The sequence below is a fragment of the Hibiscus syriacus genome, unplaced genomic scaffold, assembly GCF_006381635.1.
Source record: "Hibiscus syriacus cultivar Baekdansim isolate YM2019G1 unplaced genomic scaffold, ASM638163v2 tig00110676_pilon, whole genome shotgun sequence".
Lineage (NCBI taxonomy): Eukaryota > Viridiplantae > Streptophyta > Magnoliopsida > Malvales > Malvaceae > Hibiscus > Hibiscus syriacus.
Genome location: NW_024062820.1, coordinates 1,824,874 through 1,850,647, shown reverse-complemented (window position 1 = coordinate 1,850,647; position 25,774 = coordinate 1,824,874). Strand labels below are relative to the sequence as shown.

The window sequence follows — 25,774 nt, the reverse complement described above, 5'->3', positions numbered from 1 at the left end:
ATTTTTTCAATTAAGTCACTGTTTTCATTGAATTAAATTTTTTATTATTATTTCGGGTCGGGTTGGGTCGGGTCGGGTTTCTAAGTCATATATTCGGGTCGGGTCGGTCGGGTGAAACATTAATTTTGTCGGGTCACGGGTGGAGAACCCTTTCTTCTGGGTCGGGTCGGGTGGCCCAAAAACCCGACCCGACCCATTGCCATCCCTAGACATACATTTCATTAAACTTGAGATGCAAGAAACAAGGAGAGCGGTTTATCGGGTTTCACGATAAACACATAATAATATTGATATAAGTATATTTTTGAATTTTCAAAGAAATAAAAAATAAAAAATACATATATTAAGTTATTTGTGTAAATTTTTATTATATAAATTAGAAATAATAGAAAATTTATATTAAGTTATTTGTGTAAAATATAATAAATTAGAAATATAATTATAAATTTAATTTGTTAATGATTAACCATAATTTTTAGCGGCTCAATTAATCGAAACCATTTAGTATTAACGGTTCGATTAATTAACAATTAAATATAACACTTAATAATAAATTAGAAATATAATTATAAATTTAATTTGTTAATGATTAACCATAATTTTTAGGCTCAATTAATCGAAACCATTTAGTATTAACGGTTCGATTAATTAACATATTAAATATAACACTTATACATGTTAAATGCTATATAATGCCCTATATTTCATCTAAATATATAGAGACTTTAAAGATATTATATTGAGTCGCACAAATCAAATAATGCAAGTGATTAAAGGGATGATTGTTATCTCAAAGGTCCTGAATTCAAGAACAGATACTACCACTTGTAATCACCCTAGATTAATCAAAAGTTTAAATATCTCTCGAGGGTGATGCTTAACAAAAATTAATTTATGTACAAAACCCGTTGAACGTTAGCTTTACAAACTCAGTGTACAAATTTATTCTACTAAGCTTCAGATATTACTCATAACATAAACATGCAATCGAACAAAGTAGAGAGTCATGGGCATAAATTTATATGAGCTTATCTAACTATCAGTTTTGATTCATTTTAGTATTTAAACTTTCAATTTTTTTTCAAAATTATAACTAACGTTTGGTTTTCGTTTCATTTTAATACCCCGTTGTTAAAAACTTAACGCGTTCAGTACCTAAACTATCAATTTTTATCTTTTAGTACCTAAACTTTCATTTTTAACAAAAGTAACGTTAAATTTGAACGGTACTAAAATAAAATAAAACTAAAATTTAAAAAATTTTTTTTTTTTTAAAATTTAGATACTAAAACAGATAAAAGCTGATAATTTAGATACTAAAACGTAGTTTATCCTAAAATATTATGATTGCGGTTGTACATCATTACATCATCACCAAGATTCATAGAATAATCATATTTGATTACAATCCTTTTACTTATCCTACGTTCGAGGCCTTCATGAGTCATGACTTAAATTTGTTATGAAAGTGTGTTTTAATTATTTTAGATATAACACTGAAAACGGGTCTATAATTTTTTTATATTCAAGGAATAAATTCAATGATCATTTTGGAAACCGGTCTATAATTTTTGAAAATATATAATTTCATTTATAAATAGGATTAAAGTATAATTTGTCTTAAAGGCTGTTTAAGACTAAAATGTGATAAATGAAGAACCTGATGGCTAAAGTGAAAAAGAGAAACTTACGTGCACAATTGAAATAAAATAAAAATTATTATTTTTTTTTTTACAAATGTGATCTTCCTTAGTAAACACGTAAAGGGTTATATATGTATATATAAGGGAGAATATTGAAGATCCTTTGGCCGATTCTTTAATAAAGACTGAAAATTTGCCGTTCTCATACATTAATTTTCAATAATCAAATGTCACATTCCTTTATAACCTTCGTTTAACGACATTGTTTAATCCAAAACAGGCCTTCCAATACTTAAAATAATAATAAAATCATTTTCATTCTCCAGTCTTTTACGTACAAATACACCCAAGCTATTGTTGGAAAGGTGAATATCCAATTCCTTGGTTCAACAGCATGGCCGCTCCTCCTCCGAACCCGGTTCCAGTTGCCTACCAAGGCGGCACACCGGCTGTCCCGGATTGGCTAAACAAAGGAGACAATGCGTGGCAGATGATATCCGCCACGCTCGTCGGCCTCCAGAGCGTACCAGGCTTGGTCATACTTTATGGTAGCATTGTAGAAAAAAATGGGCAGTGAACTCAGCTTTCATGGCCTTGTATGCTTTTGCTAACGTGATCTCTGGGTCATTTGGGGTTAAAGATGTCCTTCGGTCACAAGCTTTGCCTTTTTGGGGCAAGGCTGGACCTGCCCTGGGACAGAAGTATCTTGTAAATCAGGCGCTTCTGCCCAGACGACGCAGTTTTACGACAACGGTGACGTTGACTTCGATGATCATGCCGTTGTATCCCATGGCGTCCATGGTTTGGTTCCAGTGTGTGTTCGCGGCAATCACATTGACATACTTGCCGGATCGGTGCTGGGAGGATGACATAAAGGCATGGATGGCTTTTGTACCACTTTGGCTCACTTTTAGTTACACGGTGGCGCATTTAGCCTGTGGGGTGGAGGCTTCTTGTTTCATTGGGGAGTCATGGACTATTCCGGTGGTTACGTTATTCATCTTTCTTCGGGGATCGCCGGTTTGACCGCTGCATACTGGGTTAATTTTCTAATCTTATCGAATTATACACTTTCGGTACATCAACTATATGTAACAGTGTGTGTGTAATTTGATACAGGTTTGGACCGAGATCGAAAAAAGACAGGGAGAGGGTTTCCTCCTAACAATGTTCTACTGATGTTAGCCGGGGCAGGGCTATTGTGGATGGGTTGGGCCGGTTTCAATGGCGGCGATCCGTGCCCGCGAACGTCGATTCGTCCATGGCAGTGCTGAATACCACATTGTGCAGCTACTAGTCTCCTTGTTTGGACATGGCTCGATGTTATCTTCTTCAAGAAACCCTCGGTGATTGCCGTCCAGGGCATGATCACCGGTCTTGTGTGCATCACTCCTGGTGCAGGTATAACCATCTTTCAACTCTGTTTATTTTAATATACATGTATTTTCATTTGTATTCTAAAGTCAACTTGCATAATGTCACACATAGATTAAATTAAATTAATCGAACGAATTTTACTCGATTCTATATAGGTCTGGTACAAGGGTGGGCTGCTATAGTTTTCGGAGTTCTATCGGGAAGCGTTCCATGGTTTACCATGATGATCGTACACAAGAGATGGACATTGCTTCAACACATTGACGACACATAGGAGTGTTTCATACACATGCCATTGCCGGACTTCTCGGAGGCTCTCTCACCGGTCTCTTGCGGAACCTCAACTTTGTAATATGTTTTTTACCAAATGTAAACTCGAGGGGTGCCATCTAGAGGTTCCGGTGGGATCCAGTTCCTGAAGCAACTAGTAGGTGGAGCTTTCATAATAGGATTGGAACCTCGTCGTAACGTCCATCATTTGTGTTGCTATCAATGTGGTCATACCGTTGCGTATGACGGAGGAACAGCTGATGATCGGAGACGATGCAGTGCACGGTGAAGAAGCGTATGCTCTTTGGGGCGACGGAGAGAAGTACGATTCGACCCGACACGGAATGTACTCCGATGACACCTCACACAATAAGGCTTCAACTGGGCTACTCAAGTGTTTAATTACAACTTCATAGTGTTAAACGTGGTTGGGAGACATGTAAATGAAAAACTGTAAAATTGCAAGCTTAATCCAACTGGTAAATTAAAATTGCACATTTCAAATCATCTGGTGACAGTAAAATAAACAAGTTATGTGAGAAAACATTACACAAAGATGACAGAATTTGTGACCAAAACAACACAAGCCAAGGCTCATTGTGTTGGGTCCGAGTTTATTATTATATCATTGATGCAAAGAAAAGTAACTTACACCTGGGCTGGTTATTTTTCCCTGGTTAAGATCCTGGAATGCTTTATTTCCCTCTTCAAATTTGTATTTTTTAGAGACATCACTGCTAAGATTGAAGATTCTGTTCCGGCTAGTTTAACCAACTTCGGCAGATCCTGCCTCGCCCTCGCTCCGTACGAACCAATCACTTTACCTTTCGACGAACCAGACGGTTGATGTCCACCTCACCTACAGCACCGGCTTTCGCAAGTCCGATCATCACTGCTTTTCCACCATCTCTTACACTTTGTATACACTGGAAAAACGTTTGAGGTTTTCCCAGCGCTTCCACGGCAATGTCAACACCCGATCCTCCAGTAATTTCCTATTCGAAACAAGCAATAAATGCGTTCAAGTACACTGTTCTAAGATCTTGACCGCCATTTTTACCGTTCTGATTTAGTGGTGAAATTGAGTTGAAGTTTGACCGCCAGCGAGGAGTTGAAGTGGGACAGTGGATGGGACTTCAATCTTAGTACACTGTTCTAAGATCTTGACTCTGTTTAATAGAGTTTCATACGCCAACTCAATGTTTTTCTTTCTGGATAATCATCACCACCGCCACGTCATTTTTGTTTCGTTTATGGAAAATTTAACCCAACAATTAATATTTTAGTAGGATAGGTTTTGTTTTTAATATATTTTTGTTAAGACTGTAAAAGCTAGATTGAATAATACCTCTTCTTTTTTAGATTGAATAATACCTCTTCTTTTTTAATATGAATGAGAATACTAAAAATATATATACAATTCCAATCTAATTAATTAACTGATAATTAGTTACAACTAAAAACAGAAATAACAAACTTAACTTCAACACTCCCCCTCAAGTTGGTAGATGGAAGATATCCTTCATCCCAACTTGGATACAAGATATTCATGTTGTTGTACTCCCAAAGCTTTAGTAAAAATGTCTGCTAATTGTTATGAAGAAGATACAAACTCTATCTTGATAAGCCCTTCTTGTATTTTCTCCCTTACAAAGTGACAATCAATTTCTATGTGTTTTGTGCGCTCATGATAAACTGGATTTGCTGCAATCTGAAGAGCATCCTTGTTATCACAATATAACTTGACTGGACACTTTATTTCTAGTCCAAGCTCATTGGCCAAACCATTCAACCATGTCAATTATGCTGTTGTAACAGCCATGCTTCTATATTCCGCTTCAGCAGACGATCTGGCTATGACATTCTGTTTCTTAGATTTCCATGAAATCAATGAATTTCCAAGCTTAATGCAAAAGCCAGAAACAGATCTCCTTGAAACAGGACACGCAGCCCAATCTAAATCACAGTATGCTCTGAGTTCACGGCTGCCATTTGAGTCCATTAGAATCCTTGACAATGATTCCCTTTAATATACCACACTATCCTTAACGCATAATGTAATGAGACTCCTTAGGCTGTTACATAAACTGGCTCAAGTAATGCACAACAAATGTTATATCAGGTCTAGTATGTTGAGGTAAATGAGTCTTCCAACAAGTCTTTGATAAACACACTTGTCAAACAACTTATCATTTTCATTACACCCTTTGTGCATAATTCATCATATTCTGATGTAGTAAGCCTAACATTTGTTCAAAAGGAGTTCTTGCAGGCTTTGAACCACTCATTCCTGATTCCTCGATTAATTCAAGAGCATACTTGCGCTGATTAATTAAGATACCTTCTTTGACCTCATAACTCAAACCCAAAAAATACTTCAACTCACCAAGATCCTTCATTTTAAACTTTTTGTTCAACAAACTCTTCAAATCATTAATCAAACAACTATCATTGCCAGTAATCAACAAGTCATCAACATAAATCAACAAAACTACAATCTTCTTACCCTTTCTCATCGTGAACAGAGAATAATCAAACTTACTCTTTCATAACCAGCCCCTAAAAGAGCCTCAGTCAACTTTAAATTCCATTGCCTAGATGCTTGTTTTAGGCCATAAAGGGATTTTTGCAGTCTACACACACCCCTGACTGAAAAATCAAGAGGAAGTTCCATATACCTCCTTAGACAAATCACCTTGTAAAAGGCATTATATACATCAAGTTGAAACAGGGGCAATAAAAAACAGAAGCAATGGCAAGGAGAAAACGAACAGAAACCAATTTAACTACTAGTGAGAAAGTATCCACATAATCCACACCCTCTTTCTGACTATAGCCCTTGGCCACCAAACGAGTTTATATCTTTCTATTGTACCACATTGTACTTAATCCGATAAACCCATTTACAACCAATGGGAACTGATAGGACTTAGGTTCAACAGAATTTGAAACGAAGGAACAAAAGATTGTGTATACAGGAAGATGAAAGTAAGAAATAAATCTGAAATGGGATAGTTGGAGGTAGAAACATAGTTGCAAATAAATCATTTAACCATTGAGGTTGCTTAGGAACCCTAGTCGATTTTCTAACCAAAGACTGGAGCTACTGGAACCATAGAGTTTTTAACTATTGAGATGATTTCCCAAGTTCAACACTGGAAAGAGAAACAAGTGGGACAACAGAAAGAGGTTGCTGACCAAAGAAAAGTCTAAAAAGTCAGAATCAAGAATAGAAGGAGTTAAGGAAAGAAAGAATCTGTTTGAACAGGAAAATGAAATGGAAACACTTGTTCATGAAAAATAACATCTCTATTGTCAAAAAACTTTTAGAAGTAAGATCAAACAAGAGACAGCCTTTTGAGTACGAGAATAACCCATGAAGACAGAAGGGAAAGCTCTAGGGGAAAATTTGTCAGTTGGTTTAGGGTCAGTTGCATAGCACAAACAACCAAAAACTTTCAGAATAGTCATGTCAGGAGCTTTGTGATAAAGAAGTTCATAAGGAGTTTTCCATTGCAAACAGAAGAAGGAAGTATGTTGATAATGAAACAAGCTTTAATACATTCACTTCAGAATTTAATAGTACTTTTGACTGAAAACACAAAGCTCTAGCTACCTTTAAAACATGTCTATATTTTCTTTCAGCAACTCCATTTTGCTGTGGAGTATGAACACATGAACTTTGGTGCAAAATACCAAGAGAAAGAAAAAGAGGAGAGCAATGAGAGTTAAAAAATTATGTACCATTGTCACTTCTAATAACTTTAGTGACAGAAGAAAATGGAGTAGAGGGAAAGGAAAAATTGTTTAAGGAACAAGATGGTATCAGTTTTAACCCTCAAGAGATAAACTCAAGTCATCCTTGTGCAATCATCAACAATAGTCAAGAAATACATACGACCACTATGAGTAGATATTCTATAAGAACCCCATAGATCTATGTGAATTAATTCAAAGGAATTGAGGACTAGTACTCTAAGAGGAAACAACAACCTAGTTTGTTTTGCTAAAGGACAAACATTACAAGTGTGAACAATTGCACATCAAACTGATCAGAAACATAAGAGAGAGTTTTCTCATAGTAGAAGCAGAAGCATGCCCAAGTCTAGTATGCCCAAAGACTAGTTTTATTAGAACAGAGAGATATCATGTACAGAACAAGATACATTCCCAGTACTAGCCAAAGAATTGGAAAAAACAAACCAGTAGCTCCTTTAGATCAAAAATGTAAAGGCCATTAACTTCTACCAATCCCTTGATCATGCCACTGTAGAGATCCTGCAGTATGCAAATCAGATGAAAGAAATTATACAATCATGATCTTTAACAAGATAGAGAAACAGAAAGTAAATTGAGAAAAGTTGGGAACAAACAAGATATTGGAAAGAACAATTTCAGAATTTAACCTATAAGAACCTATGTGAGTAACAATTCAGTATGGCCATTAGGCAGATGAACAAACCGATGGGCAAAACATAAAATAGGAAATTGCAAGCCCTTGAAAACCGACAAATGTGATCAGTTGCACCAGTATCAATTATCCAATGAGCAGAAGAGTTACTCGAAGCAGGTAAATTACAAGCAACAGTACTGCAAGATTCGCACTGGAATCTAAGCTTGAACTTTTGCTCAGTAAATTTAATATTTGATGATACTGCTCAGAGGTAAAGGAAGGCACTGCTGAATATCAGAGGACACAATCGAGCCATTCTCAGTTTCTCTATTAACAGCAGGCACAGAGATAACAACCATACAGCCTGAGGAACCTTTTTCTTGTTGAATTTAAATCTGCTGTAAAGCCATAAGCCTGTAACACCGATCACGACTATGGCCCTTGATTTTACAGTAATCACGTCCCGCCGAAACGTCTTCTGTCATTTTCCTTTTGAAGCAGTTGTAAACATCACGAAGCTTCAATAGGCGAGGTAGACAGTTGAGTTCGATGCAACTCCTCTTGAATAATCATGGAGTAAGCTTTATTAACAGTAGACAGGGGCTTCATGGGAGTAGTTGACTTCGAATTGTAGAATAGGTCTCATTGAGACCAGAGAAACTGGAACAACCGTTGTTGAGCCACATGACGTATTTTGCTGAGCAGCTTCACAGTCACAAGAGGAAAGGAACAAGCGTCGTGTATTAGCCCACAAAAGTTTGAGACAGTGAAATATGCGGAAACAGACAAGTCACCTTGAACGAGCAAGCAATGATCGATGTAGGAAAAAAATTCTAGAGCCATCGATTTTATCGAATCGCTCTTTGAGGTCTCTCTAAACAGCATCAACATTCGAAGCAAACCACAATACCAGCGGAAAGATCCTGACTAACAGATTCAGGATCCATGAGAGAACCAAAGCATTGCAGCTCCCACTGAGACTGCATCAGACCCTCATAATCATCCTTTGACATGTTCCATCGAAAAATCTGAGTTTTTTCTGGTAGAAGCGCGATGCGCATGGACATGCTCCATAGATTATAGGTTTCGACACCGGTAAGTTCAGGATCATGAGAGAACCAAAGCATTGCAGCGCTCCCACTGAGACTGCATCAGACCCTCATAATCATCCTTTCGACATGTTCCATCGAAAAATCTGAGTTTGTTCTGGTTAGAAGCGCGATGCATGGACATGCTCCACAGATTATAGGTTTCGACACCGTAAGTTGTTGCGATACCAACTAACGCCCGATGTGTCTGAAGGATGCAAGAAGGGATAGACGGATCGATTGTTTGAGCCATGAACCCTAAATAATATCAATTTTAGGGAAAAAACAGAAGTTGAAACGCTCAAGGAAACGGGCCACAATACTTAGAGATTGGCCAAACATCTCTAAGTATAAATGGCCTGGAGAAACCATGTTAAGACTTGTAAAAGCTAGATTGAATAATACCTCTTCTTTAAATATGAATGGAATACTAAATATATATACAACTCCAATTAACTAATTAACTGATAATTAGTTACAACTAAAAAACAAATACAAAATTAATTCAACAAATTTTTATTTCCATTCTAAGATTTATATTCTAAATATATTGTTCAAACGTAACATACGTTGTCAGTTAATTCAACATATTCTAAAATAAAAAACAATAATCATAGGTGAGAATTAGGTTTATTTAGCCCAATAATATTTGTCATGTGTGGTGATGAGTTTAAAAAAATTATTTAAACTCTTATATTGGCATGACGAGTTATGAAAAAATATAATTTTTTAATTTGTATCATATCGGATAACAAATTACAATAAAAATATTTATGAAACTCGTCATGTTCTAAAGAACTGTATAAATATCGTAGATTAAGTTAATTTTCCAGTCACCCAAAAAACCCAAATATTATTGCACCGACATTATTAAGTTGATTTTGCCTGAGAATTGTACTCTTAAAATTATTATTAACATTTTTTATAATAACTAATTTAAATTGATTCACGGTATTATAATAAAAGAAAATAGTATTATCTTAAAGGTTTTTAAGTTTCACATAATTTTAAATTTTTATTAATCAGACATATGATTATTTATCTATCCATAGATTATCAAATTAGGTAAACATGATCACTAACAAAAATTTAACTCCGAAAGTCACATAAACTTGCAAATCATGTTGAAAGATCACTAAAATGTTTTGCATAATGTTTATCCTATAGTAATAAAAAAGACTATTTTATCACAAACTGGAACACCGATCTATAAAATTTAAGGGTAAATTACAAATGATCATTAATATTTTGAGTAATTTTTTATTTCGTCATTGATGTTTCACAAATCGTCACTAATGTATCGTTTGTTATAAATTGGTCACTCGACGTTAACAGTCGTAACGTTAATAGGCAAAACAAAATCACAGTTGGACCTTTATTCTTATCTGAACCATCGACCGCCACAGTGGAGAACTGTTGAATCTCATTAGACCATATCGTTCTAAAATAAGAAGTATAAACAATCAGATAATGACCTCCCGAAAATCAATCAAATGAACACAACAAAAGGAAACAATCTTGAGAGCATTTTGGATCGACTTATGTTATTTATGTCAACTATCCTCCTATAGGCACACTGATCATACTAGGTACAAACAGCAGAAGACTAGTATTTCATCACATTAGCAAAAGAGAAGTGTTATCACCTAGATGTATCCAGGGAAGCCTCATTAGCACCTTAATGACATTAACTTCGATTCGATAACATTGAATAAGAAGCAATAAATTAGGTCCTGATCCTCTATGCTGCTCCTCCTCACCAAAGCAATCAAAGTCGATCCCTCCACTGCCAAGGATTCAAGAGCCTCACCTGGAGAGCCAGGTGGTAGCCATGAAGAAGTGGCCATTCCTGGCTACATCCAAGTTTAGTTGGGTTGAAGACGAAGAAAGAGCCGGTAAAAATGGTCTAATATAGTCAAATGAGATTTCAACAATTCTACACTGTGTAGTCAACGATCCAGATAAGCCGTTACGATCCAACATTGATTTTCATTAAGCCTGTAAATGGCGGTTAACCTCAATGACCAATTTGTAACAAACGATAACGTTAGTGATAGATTTGTGACTTTTAAAACTTCAGTGGTGAAAACAAAAATTTAATCAAACATTAGTGACTATTTAATTATCAAAATAAAAAAATTAAGTACAGTAACCGAAATAAGGTTAGAATAAATTTAGGGCAACTACATGTTTAGTACCTAAATTATTATTTTTATTCCATTTTAATATCTAACTTTTAGATTTTTCAAATCATATCTAATGTTTATTTTTTATTTCATTTTAATAATCATAGATAATTTTTTGTTTCAATTTAGTACCTAATTTTAACGGAGTGTACTTAATTGAAAAAAGAAATAAACGTTAAGTATGGGTTTTGATAAATCGAAGTTTAGGTACTTAAACGGAATAAAGTGATAGTTTAGGTACTATATGTGTACTTTACCCTAAATTTTATTCATTAATTATATAATTTACGCTTTAATTTAAGAGTTCTTTTCTTCATTTTATTTTCTTAATCCTTCAAATTCGGTATCGTCCATAATTTTATCCTCTCTTCACATTGATTTCTCTTGAAAGGTAATCTCTCATTATCTTCAATTTTGATATATAAAATAAAATCTATAAATGTGTAGGATCAACAATGATTTAAACCTGTAAGGATTCTTTTTTGTGATAAAAATATATGATCTTTGTTAGATTAAATCTTTTCTCTAGTCGGAATCCAAATCTATTTACGATTTGGTGCCATGTTTTTCAGGTTTATATTCGTTGATGAGGTGAAAAGGAGGGAGAGAGGGCCGGATTTGAGAGATCCGATTTGAGATAGTTTAATAGGTAAATTAATTAGAAAATGGAGTCGTCATCGAATCAACCTGAGTTCGATTGCTTGTTCAAGTTGCTGATGATAGGGATTCAGGAGTTGGAAAGAGCAGTCTTCTTTTAAGTTTCACTTCCGATTCCTTTGAGGAACTCTCTCCCACTATTGGTCAGTATTCATTTTAGCTGCACTCATCAACTATCCTTCGTTTTTTGTCGTATAATTTACGGTGGCAGTGTCTTGATCTGTGGAACATTAAGATAATAGGCTTCCTTTTTTTTCAGATTAGAAGGAGGATTAGCAAAAAAAAAGCATGTAAACGGTTAAGAGTAAGACTAGAGCTTCCAAATGCTAGAATTTAATCACTTGGATCTCAAATGTTGGATGTGTGAAATGAATTATTTGATTTTATGGTTATGAATATGGTTTACATTTTCTGGGTTTTTTTGTTCTTTGGATAATTTTATTTTGTCCTCTGATAAAAGAAAAGGAATATTGATGATTGAAAAGTAAGACAGCGGGAGAGGAAACAAATTTTATTTTATCCGAAATCAAGTACTATATTAGTGATCTTAAAATGTGTCTTGGTTAAACTATTCAATTTCTGTAAGCCTTCAATGCTTTCACATTAAACTGATCGTGAGAATCATTAATCTGCTTGCCTATCTTATTTTCCGATTTAGAATCCACTTATTATCTTGTGAGGTGTGATTTTAAAGTGAATATGTAAATGCTGGGGATAAAAAGCTAAAGCTTGCAATTTGGGATACAGGTTAATACCTAAAGTTTGGTTATGTTATTACTTATTTCTGTTTTCTCTTGGATTTTAATATTATGTATGATGGAAATGGGTTTTCAATGATTGCTCCGGAGCCTAGGGGAATTGGTTTGCTACCCACATCAATATATTAACTTCAATACTTTGCATTGCTGTCAAATAAAGCTTTTCGATTGGTGGCACTCTTTTTAATTTTGGACGCACAATTGGTAGCTTCTGTAGCTTTTTCGAAGTGAATGAAAAAGCAGAAAGGCCCTTTATTCTCTCACATTTGGCATGGCCATGATGGTGTTTTAAGAATCAACTAACCTCTTCATGCTTTGAGATAGAAAAATTGCATAAATGGAGCTTTATGGTTACTTTAAAAATGATGTTTCAGTGGTCTCGACATTTGTTTTCCTTTAAAATAATGAATTGAGATGCAAGCATGTCCTTCGTGCAAATATTGAGAATGATGTAAATTATGTTAATTGTTGTGTCATTCTCTAAACATTTAGTTTGGCTAGACTGCTATTTAGATTACTCTATTTCGCCTTTAATGATTGGTCTTTATTGCTATTATAATCCTTATTGATTATTTTATGATGTAAATCAGTTTTGAATGATAGGAAGTTATTTTATTGCTTATGACTTCATGGGGGGGGGGGATTTTTTTCCCCTGGTTCAGTCTGACTATTAATGCTGAATATGCATGCAGCTGGGCAAGAAAGATTCAGGACATTGACAAGCTCTTACTACAGAGGTGCACAAGGAGTCATTATGGGTAATTGTTATCCTTGTTCTCTTGGGAAATTACTACTTTAATTTTTCAGTTGTAGACTTTTTTTAATTTGAGGAAGTGAAATAAACATTGTTTTGCCTCTAATTTTTTTTTTGTATCACTTCTACCTCTCCCCACTTACCCCTCAAAAAAATGTAGCTGTTCTTCCTCTTCATATAATGATAACTGAATGGAAACAATGAAAAGGAAATGACTTGAAACAAAGAAATTGTTAGGTGGGTCGGTGTTGTTTAAAGAGAGAAAAATAGAACTAAGGTTGAAAACGAGTAAGATGGAACTTTGACCTCTGAAATATGTAAGTTACATGAAGTCATGAACCTCTAGTTTTGGAAGCAAATTAAAAAAAAAATTGTTTCTGATCTATTTAATGGCCCCACAATTTTATGCCTCTTTGGAATCATTACCCAACTTTGCCGTCCCTCAAGATAACCAAGTTTTTCCAGCTCGCCTCCAATCCTCTCCTTCATATGAGGCTGTGGATTTCACATCAAATTCTTCACTTTTTTCTGCGTACTCATCATAAATAGGGTCTGGCATATTATCCTTGTGCTCTTTCACATGCATCTTACCACAAAAATATACAACTTCATTTCTAATTCCACCATGTTAAATTTAAGGGCATGCATGACTGCTCCAATCCACCTCCTATTGCACAGTTTGTGGGCCTTGTATCATAAAAGGGATTTTCCTCCTCTCCATAATCAGATTCATCAGTAAGACTACATTTCAGTAAGAAAACTGTAATCCTCCTAGCCATTAACTCCATATGCCTAATAAATAAATAAATAACTGAAATAAGAAAATAGCATAATAGTAGTAGCACCTGTGACATGGGTAAAATCATGTTTATGTCAGCTTAAAATGCACTTTCCCCTCTTATGGTCTTGCTTGCCTTTTTTTTTTATTATTTGCTGTAGCTACCATGTTTACATATTGCCTTGGCCTTGATTAAAGATTAGATGCTCTTTAATTTTAAGTTCTTTAAGTGTGGAGTAATGTGATATCCAGGTTTTATCATTCTGGTCAATTTTATGACTTAGTATGTATTTCTGCTCTTAACTTGTTTGGGAACTCACAGTATGAGATTTTCTCTGATCTTTACAGTTTATGATGTAACACGGAGGGAGACATTTACTAATCTTTCTGAAGTCTGGGCCAAGGAAGTTGAACTCTACTCAACAAATCCAGACTGCATCAAGATGCTTGTTGGAAACAAAGTTGATAAGGTAGCTTTACCGAGATATTTAAATCCTAATCTCCCCTTTTGACTTTATGGCACTTTGTTCTTGGTTCCAAATGAAATTTCCATTTAACATTTTGCTTTGTTTTCCCCCTTAGTCCTCAATAGTGCTGAACATTGTCTCTTGTAACATACAGTTGCTTTTCTATGCGACACCTATGGAAAATCAAATTAAGCAATTTTGTTACATATTTGAGGCTTGGTGAGGAATGGGAATTGTTTGTTCTATAGCACTTTATCAATAGGCATACATTGAGGGAAATTTGGTCAGATAATCTAGTATTGCTGCCTGGAATTTGAGAGTTTTTTTTATTGAGATAAGAGTGCTTGCTTCAAAAACATCTTTTAAATTTGTGAATATTCCATTACCTATAATGACACTATTCACTCCCAATAGGGGCATCTCGTACCCTCATCACCCCTGGGTTATGTTTCATTACCTATAGTGGCATTCAGGACTGTTTATCCATTATTCTCTTTAATGATGCAAACCCATGCCATTGTAATCAAACCCAACCCAAAACCTAATTCAGTTACAATTTCATCCTTACTAGTCAAACCCTAACTGCTTCTCTTTCCTACCCCAAGTTTGCAAGTCCTCGAGCCTCATCAATGTCAATGCACCTGTTGCTGAGGCTTCAGGATATTTCTTCCTATACCCCCTTAGTGCCTCCCTTCTTTTCCGATCCCATTTCTTTTCTACACTTCAGCATTTCTTCCTAATGTTGTTCAACAATATAAGACAATGTCATATGATATGTAATTTGTGTTTTTATGATTGATTTTGGGTTTTGGGTTTTGGATGTTGGATACATAATGTGGCTTTTTTTGGGGTTATGGATTATGGTTTTTTGATATTATGGTTGCAGCTTGTTGCTTTTGTCAGTTTGATTTAGTCAAGTTTTTGGAATTGGCACAATTAGGTTGGCTTTAGTTTGGGTCCTAGGGTGCTGTTCTTGCTTTTGTTGGTAGGGCCTTTTCTTGATTTTAATTCGGTTGTTAGTTGGGTTTATGATGTTAGGTCTTTTATACTCTCTCGTTAATCTTTCCTTGCTTGATTCTTTGCATAATGACTTGGGTTGTTCACTGGGATTTGGGGTCTTCAAACAAGAATCAGTATACCCATTACTGCAAATACATGAAGAATGCGATCTGGATTTAGGTAGCCTACTGGTTTGATTGATTTCAGCTTATTATTCAAGAGCATTCCTTTGCCGAAAAAACTAGTGCTGAGCTTTATAGGGTTTGAAGGGTTGAATTAAAATGGGATTTTGTCTTTTTGTTTAGCAAACGAGTATAAAACCTGAAGAGTGGTTAGGCATTAGAACGTAGAGGTGAGGATTAGAAATTATAGAACATTGTTGATAAAGTTGGACGTTGGACATCTTAGGAAATTCGCATCTTTATGCGAAACCCTTTTTCCCCATGTTATTCCTACCATAGATAAACTTGTGGAACATTTTTGAAGTTATAGTCATACTAGTTTAATATGCTTGGGTGGGTGTATGCTGCAATTAAGTTGAAAAGGGAATGGCTTGATAGTTTTGTATTCTATTTTGTATGGGGTCAAGAAAATAATTTTATGGTTAACACAGTCGAAGATTGTCTGCGTTGAAACTTCTTTGATTTGCTTGTGGCTGTTTTTGCTTGGTTTCATAAGTGTTCCAATTTCCGTTACTATAGTTTCATAAACTAGGACCCCCAAGGAGTCCTCCAAACACGTGGAAAACATAGAAAAACTTACTATACTGGTCCAGATGCATACCTTTATCCGACACTGAGAACATAGACGCATACTGTATTGTTGCAGGATTTTGAGTTGTCGTGACTTATCTTCCTATTTTAAATTCATGAGCAGAAATGATTATTGCAATGCATTATGCATCCAATTGAGGTTCTATTTCTTAAAAGAGCTTGATGACATTTGTTTTCACCTCAATAGTTCAAACTCTGTACTTGTTTGTTCGGTACTGTGTTATTGGCATCACAAATTTGAGCCTGTGAAATTGGTTTATCATCAAATGTATTTTTCAGGAAAGTGAGAGGGTTGTAACAAAGAAAGAGGGAATAAACTTTGCTCGAGAATGCGGTTGCCTTTTCATCGAATGTAGTGCTAAAACACCGTTAACGTACAGCAGTGTTTCGACGAGCTTGTTATGAAGGTATTGAAGAAATTAACTGCTTTTTTGTTCTGATATTTATGCCTTTGTTCTACAAATAATTTTTAGTGAGCTGTAGGCTATTAGTGAGCTGGTATGGAACTTATATATTTTTAATGGGGCGACATTATCGGGATGCAGATTATAGAAACTCCAAGCCTTTTGGCCGAGGGCTCCAAAGGTGTGAAGAAGAACATCTTCAGACAGAAGCCGCCACAACCCGATGTGGCTGCGAGCGGTTGTTGCTGATAATCAAACCTCAAACCCAAGCGTGGTGGTTCTGACAATCATGTAATGTATGATTTTGCATTCCCATATGAAACTCGAATCTCCTCTAGTATTAGCGACATCCAGTTTATTTGTGAAAGTCGTGTCGTGTAGAATTGTTGATTGTATGATCATTTGTGTTGGAAGTATTTAAGTTAGGATTACATGGTTAATTATTGTTGATTAATTAAAGCATGAAATTACAGGCACTCAAGTTTTGAAGTTTGGCCAAAAGTAGATAGATTGGGTGGTGCTGACCTGCTGGGTGAGTAAAATTCGAAAAATCCGACTCGAATTAACTCAAAAAATTTATATGAACTAGAAGTAACTCAATTTGTATTTTTATGAACTAGACTAAAAAAATATTTAAATTGAATCGAGTTATAATATAGAACTTGAATAAATCAATTTTTTAAAATTAAGTATACTGATTTTTAAGTTTAAAATACATATGCATTGAATATAGTTATGTAACACAGTTTAAATAAAGGGTAAACTACATGTTTAGTATTTAAACTATTAATTTTTGTTTGTTTTAGTACTTAAACGTTCATTTATTTCAAAATCATACTTAATGTTTACTTTTTATTTTATTTTTGTACTCATTAAAAACGTAAAGGACTGTTACAACTTGATATTTTTTATTAGTAAATTACATCTTTCAACTATCTTCTCACTTCTATTTTGGTCACTTAAGTTTAATTTTTTTAATTTAATTACTTAACTTTCAAATTACTCTTAATTAATCACTCTAACTTTCAAATATAATTTTTTTATTTTAATTATATATTGATAAAATAATAATACAAAATTCATTTCACAAAAATATTAATAAATAAAATAGAGTGATTAAAACATGAGCAATTTGAAAGTTGAGTAGTTGAATTGAAATGTTTTAAACTTAGTGACCAAAATAGGGAGAGAGAATAGTTAAGTGATGATGTAATTTACCTATGAAAATACATTAAGTTTTAAACAACGGTACCAAAACGTAATAAAAATAAATATTATGCATGATTTTGAAACAAATGAAAATTAATATTTTAAATATTTATAATTAAATTTAAATAAAATTTAAAAACTCGAGCTCGACTCGATTTAAATAAATTAGACCTGGAATAAATTTTAAATAAAATTTGAATTATAAATTAAGATTCATCAATTCAAAACTTTTCTATCTGAGTCAATCTTTTTTTTTTTGAGAAATTCGACTCAATCACTCAGTCGTGTATCACAAGGCAATTCCGTTAATGTTTGACCTTGAATTTGGGCGAAAAGGAAATTTGTTCAATTCACTTTCAGAACATAAAAAATGGACCATTCTTAGTTGAAGTTAAAACAATAACCCCCATTGACCCAAAAAGGTGCACTTCTTTTTGGATTCTTTCCTTTTGTGGATGCTTTTTTTTAATTAATATAGATAATTACTTTTTTCCTACCATTATTTTTTTATTTCTATATAATATTTGAATAAATAATGAAATATCAAATTTTATATTTAAAAAAATTATACACATTTTTTTTCATCACTCCATCAATAATTATTATTGATAATATTTTATAAAATGTATTTTTACATAATATTTTTTCAAACATATTATAAATTTTACAAATTTTAGTATATAAAGAAAAAATATTAAAATTATAATTATATAAAAATAATATTAAAATTATATTTTTGGTACATAAAAGTTATTAAAATTATGTTTAAACCAAAAACTAAATTACTGGAAATTATTTAAATTATATATGTATTCACTATTAAAAATGCTAAAATTATTTGATATTAGAAAAATCAATAGAATGTATTTTATTAAAAGAAAAAGAATTTTAAGGGTGAGATCATAATCCCAAAAAAGAATGTTAATTAGTTTAAGATAATTATAAGATAATATATATTAGAAAGATTATCAATTATTTAGCAATAAGCGTTCAAAAATTATGTAGACATGTTTGAACTCGAAATATCTAAAATTAACAATTATCTCTTTAACCACTATGATCACTTATCTATACGAATTTTTTGTTGTTTTGATTGAGAAAATAATAGTCTCAACACAAGTTTGGCTACACAATTTTTTTATTTTAATTCGTCTAGGGTGATTACAAGATATGTTTAAAAGTTTTTTTTTCAACCAATTGATTATGAACGCTCAAATACCCCTGCAAAAGTCATGCTCAAATTTAAGATCTTTATAGATAACAATCATTTTTTTAAGCACTTAAATAGTTTGATTCGGGTAACGTGAATACACTAATTTAACTAAATTTGGCTTAAAATTGTTATATAATTTTGTGTAGGGTAAATTACACGGTTTGTCACCCCACTTTACTCTCTTTCCTATTTTGCTCACTGAACTTTCAATTTTTCTAATTTGCTCACTAAACTTTACTGTAACACCCCCAACCCGTACCCGACTCAGATACGAGTCCGAGGTGTCACATTGACCAGTCAAAGTATATACTTTTATAAAAAACATAGAAGTTTAAAACTTTTATTCTATAAAGTAATTCTTTTACATAAACATATTTAAAACCTTAACAGACTCCATCAGAGCGTACATATATATCATGACTTAGTTACATGCTAACATACTAAATTATAAGACAAGACATACTTTACAAAATATTTCTGATCTGAACTTTGCGCAGAGGTATGCGGCTCTACAGATCTGAAACTTGATCTTCTGACTTATCCACACCTACGTGTAAAACATTTACACGTTAAGTCATAGACTTAGTGAGACATGTAAATACATAAAGTAAACTAACAAATGCATGAACATCCCATATAACACATATTATACTTATATACCTATTAAACACATCACTTACCGGTTTATCCTTACTTATTTCCTTATCATTGATTCAATTCCATCAAATGAGCATATATTGAACATAAACATATAATATAACTTCAAACACAACAATACATGGATAATTACTATGATCATATCATACATAACCATATCACATCTCATATCACTATTACCCATATACACTTGTTACCCTTATTATCATATAATCCTAACTTGTCACTTATACATATCGTTATATTAAATTATGGTTTCTTTTCAAAGCCCATGCACACTATTGAGAACTTAAGGTACGTGAGTACAAAGAGGTTGTGCACTATGTTGTCACCACAGCTCGTATAAATCCCACTAGGGGTGCGTAGAATTTGTCCCGAAGGACCACATATAACACATATGTCCCGAAGGACCACTATGTCCCGAAGGACCGCGTAGACCCTCGACTCTTGGCATGCCAACTATACCTATAGCTCTCATAACACATGACATGGGCATTATCTTTTACCTCATTACACATTCACATATTCATATCACATAGTTATTTCACATAGCTCTTTATCACATTTCATATGATCACATAGTCACGTAGTTTACTTTCACGTAGCATTTTCCATGAAATTCACTTTATTCATCCTTTTCACACATGGTCACATCACATATACCTTTTTCTCATATGCATATAACATATTATTTCTTATCTTTTAACATATATTACATATGCCTATAATGTTATGTCTTATTATCAATATCTAATCTATCTTATTATACTAACATATCATATAGCATTCTAATAGAAACACATATGAGTATATTTTCATATATATTTATCATATTTCATGATCACATGACCTATTATCATAATACAAGCATTTACATAGTTCACACATAAAAATGCATTCAACAATTAAACATATGCATTTACTCATATACCATACATCTAACACCATATCACTACATGCTTATGCTTTAATACTTATATCATATAATATCGGAATTAGACTCATCGCAAGTCTTAATTCCTTAACATAACGTACACTTACTATCATGTACTCACCTGGTCTCAATGAACCCTCTTAAACTCTTGTTTCCGTTGCGTATCATACTCTGTCGACCTATCTGAACTTTGCTTTCGATCGATGTCTACATAATCATGTATTGATACTATCAGTATCCAATTAATATACTTTAATATATGGTTTCATAGACTGAATAACGATTTATTTCATTTCTCATTGAAGTGTATCGGTGCATTCTTCAGTGCATCGATACATTCTTTAACATATGCATCGATGCACTACCATGCATCGATACACAATTTACATTCGATATTTCCATTTTAAGGGGATGCATCGATGCACCAACTGTACTCAATATTTATTTATTTGAGAGTGCATCGATGCACATTGAAGATGCATCGATGCACACAACCCATAAATTACATTTTGAGCCCGAAAATTCTTACTTTGACCTCAAATTATACTTATTAACCCCTCCTTATGCCTTAAAATTTATCTATACATGTATCAACCTTCTTATAACACTATAAAACTTTACCATCTCCCATAATCCACCATAATTCTTGAATCAAATAATTTCATTAAATTTTCTATGTGTTCTAAATTCAATTATATCACCTTTAACTTCTTAATTAACCCAATGACAAGTCAAATCAATCTTTAAAACTTCAAAAACCTCTTTATATCAAGAATTCATTTCTCAACCCTTGATCAAATTTCCTTTCTAATTCTCTCCTTTTTGTGTTTTAAGCTTATATAAGCTTTCCTTAAGCTTATATAACACTCATGGAATAAAACTCAACTTAAACATTCAAGAATTAATCATAAAAATTAAAACTCACCTTTGAGGTTTGAGCTTGAACCCACGGGAAGAATAAATGAAGAAGGAAAAGAAGAGTTCTAGATCACTCTTCACATCCCACGTGTTTCATTCTTAATAAGGAAAGAAAATATCTTTTTAAACTAATTACCATAATGCCCTTTACTTATTCCATAATTATGATTTAATCCAATACTGAAATAGTCCTATTTAAATTCTTGAACTTATTAATTTCCTTAAATTGATCCTCAAATTCCAAAAATTCTCATTTTTGTCACTAACCCGAATTTTAGGATATTACAAATCTCCTCTCCTTTAAGGAAAATTCGTCCTCGAATTTTCACTATACCTCAAGATGAAACAATCCGTTATAATACTCAACAACTCTTAACAATAATTACTTATTGATTCAAATCAAATCTTTCAATTATCTCTCTAATTACCACTTACTAAATACTATGATGATTCTCAAATCTATTAATCATCAAACTATTTTACCACGATATCGAAATTTACCTGCCAACATCTCTGGATCATTGAAATCTTCATCAATCCTTAAATTATAAACTTGTGCAGTTGGTTGCATATCATGTTGAGTGAATGACTCCGATCGATTTCTTCTACGACCTCTACCTCTATTTCATTGAGATACCGCTATAGATCTTTCTCTCTGTACTGTCTCTTCAGTCATAAGTGGACAATCTCAAATAAAATGTACAACATCCCCACATCTAAAACAAGCTCCGGAGATTACTCTACATACCCCTGTATGATTCTTTCCACAATATGAACATTTCTTGAATTGACTTAGATTTGATCTTCTATCAATAAAAACATCTGATTCCAACATATCATGAGTTGGAAAATCCCATTCCCTATTTTTCTTGGATGAAGAGGAGCTCGACGAAGCACCTCTTAAAACGACTTCTTAAAACGATGACAAATTCAAGGCTATCAGCAACTCTCTTAGCCTAGAGCGCAAACCCTCCACAAACCAGTCACATACATCCTTCTCAGTCGGAATAAGCTCAGCAGCAAAACGACTTAACTTATTAAACTCACATTCATATTCATACACTGTATAATTCCCTTGCTTTAAATTCAGAAATTCTTGCTTCATCTGTCTAATATATTGGTCACCAATATGCTTACGATTAAATTTTTCCAAGAAGAATAACCAGGTCACTTGATCACTTCTTAATCTCATGGTGACATTGGTCCACCATATTCTAGCTTGTCCCCTTAACAAATAAACTATTCCATCTAATTTCTCCACATCAGAACAGTGGAGTCCATCTAACATTATCTTGACATCATTCAACCAAAAATCCGCAGCAACCGGATCTTCCTCAGCTTCACCCCTAAACTCAGGTACTCCTAAACTTTTCAATTCTTTAGTTATATTCATTCGAGGAGTTGAGGGCGCAGAGAGTTGAAAACGTGACAAAACAATATTTTACGTCCCGAAAAATATCCCTTGATCTCTCACTGGTACTACTGGAGGTGTTCGCTCTTCACCATGCCTGGCCAGGGCAGGTGAATTGCTACTACCCTCAGTCTATTACTTCTTATTTCACTGCGAAGACTCTCATGATCATACATCTAATACATACCAATATAACTCTATTAGAAGACATCATACTCATAATTCTATCATATCAAAAACTTTCACTTTTTGTTGGCATATACTCATTTTCAAAATACTCTTGACTTTGGTTTAAGCCTAGAATCGGTTAAACCTTAGCTCTGATACCATTAAATGTAACACCCCAACCCGTACCCGACTCGGATACGAGTCCGAGGTGTCACATTGACCAGTCAAAGTATATACTTTTATAAAAAACATAGAGAATTTAAAACTTTTATTCTATAAAGTAATTCTTTTACATAAACATATTCAAAACCTTAACAAACTCCATCAGAGCGTACATATATATCACGACTTAGTTACATGCCAACATACTAAATTATATGACAAGAAATACTTTACAAAATATTTCTGATCTGAACTTTGCGCAGAGGTATGCTGCTCTACGGATCTGAAACTTGATCTTCTGACTTATCCACACCTACGTGTAAAACATTTACACGCTAAGTCATAGACTTAGTGAGACATGTAAATACATAAAGTAAACTAACAAATGCATGAGTATCCCATATAACACATATTATACTTATATACCTATTAAACCCATCACTTACCGGTTTATCCTTACTTATTTCCTTATCATTGATTCAATTCCATCAAATGAGCATATATTGAACATAAACATATAATATAACTTCAAACACAACAATACATGGATAATTACTATGATCATATCATACATAACCATATCACATCTCATATCACTATTACCCATATACACTTGTTACCCTTATTATCATATAATCCTAACTTGTCACTTATACATATCGTTATATTAAATTATGGTTTCTTTCCAAAGCCCATGCACACTATTGAGAACTTAAGGTACGTGAGTACATAGATGTTGTGCACTATGTTGTCACCACAGCTCGTATAAATCCCACTAGGGGCGCGTAGAATTTGTCCCGAAGGACCACGTAGATGTCCCGAAAGACTACATATAACACATATGTCCCGAAGGACCGCGTAGACCCTTGACTCTTGGCATGCCAACTATACATATAGCTCTCATAACACATGACATGGGCATTATCTTTTACCTCATTACACATTCACATATTCATATCACATAGTTCTTTCACATAGCTCTTTATCACATTTCATATGATCACATAGTCACATAGTTTACTTTCACGTAGCATTTTCCATGAAATTCACATTATTCATCATTTTCACACATGGTCACATCACATATACCTTTTTCTCATATGCATATAACATATTATTTCTTATCTTTTAACATATATTATATATGCCTATAATCTTATGTCTTATTATCAATATCTAATCTATCTTATTATACTAACATATCATATAGCATTCTAATAGAAGCACATATGAGTCATATTATTTTCATATATTTTATATATTTCATGATCACATGACCTATTATCATAATACAAGCATTTACATAGTTCACACATAAAAATGCATTCAACAATTAAACATATGCATTTACTCATATACCATACATCTAACACCATATCACTACATGTTTATGCTTTAATACTTATATCATATAATATCGGAATTGGACTCATCGCAAGTCTTAATTCCTTAACATAACGTACACTTACTATCATGTACTCACCTGATCTCAATGAACCCTCTTAAACTCTTGTTTCCGTTGCGTATCATACTCTGTTGACCTATCCGAACTTTGCTTTCGATCGATGTCTACATAATCATGTATTGATACTATCAGTATCCAATTAATATACTTTAATCTATCATTTCATAGACTGAATAACGATTTATTTCATTTCCCATTGAAGTGTGTCGGTGCATTCTTCAGTGCATCGATGCATTCTTTAACATGTGCATCGATGCACTACCATGCATCGATACACAATTTACATTCGATGTTTCCATTTTAAAGGGATGCATCGATGTACTCCTCATGCATCGATGCACCAACTGTACTCGATGTTTATTTATTTGAGATTGCATCGATGCACATTGAAGATGCATCGATGCACACAACCCAGAAATTACATTTTGAGCCCGAAAATTCTTACTTTGACCTCAAATTCTACTTATTAACCCCTCCTTATGCCTTAAAATTTATCTATACATGTATAAATCTTCTTATAACACTATAAAACTTTACCATCTCCCATAATCCACCATAATTCTTGAATCAAAGAATTTCATTAAATTTTTCATGTGTTCTAGATTCAATGCTATCACCTTTAACTTCTTAATTAACTCATTGACAAGTCAAATCCATCTTTAAAACTTCAAAAACCTCTTTATATCAAGAATTCATTTCTCAACCCTTAATCAAATTTCCTTTATAATTATCTCCTTTTGGTGTTTTAAGCTTATATAAGCTTTCCTTAAGCTTATATAACACTTATGGAATAAAATTCAACTTAAACATTCAAGAATTAATCATAAAAATTAAAACTCACCTTTGAGGTTTGAGCTTGAACCCCCGGGAAGAAGAAATGAAGAAGGAAAAGAAGAGTTCTAGATCACTCTTCACATCCCACGTGTTTCATTCTTAATAAGGGAAAGAAAATATCTTTTTAAACTAATTACCATAATGCCCTTTACTTATTCCATAATTATGATTTAATCCAATACTGAAATAGTCCTATTTAAATTCTTGAACTTATTAATTTCCTTAAATTGATCCTTAAATTCCAAAAATTATCATT

General features: G+C 33.5%; 2 pseudogenes; both read left to right on the top strand.

Moving 5' to 3' along the window:
- The first annotated feature begins 2,009 nt into the window (after positions 1 to 2,009).
- LOC120137715 lies at positions 2,010 to 3,719 on the top strand (annotated as a pseudogene).
- Positions 3,720 to 11,290: 7,571 nt separating this feature from the next.
- LOC120137861 lies at positions 11,291 to 17,020 on the top strand (annotated as a pseudogene).
- The last annotated feature ends 8,754 nt before the right edge of the window (positions 17,021 to 25,774 follow it).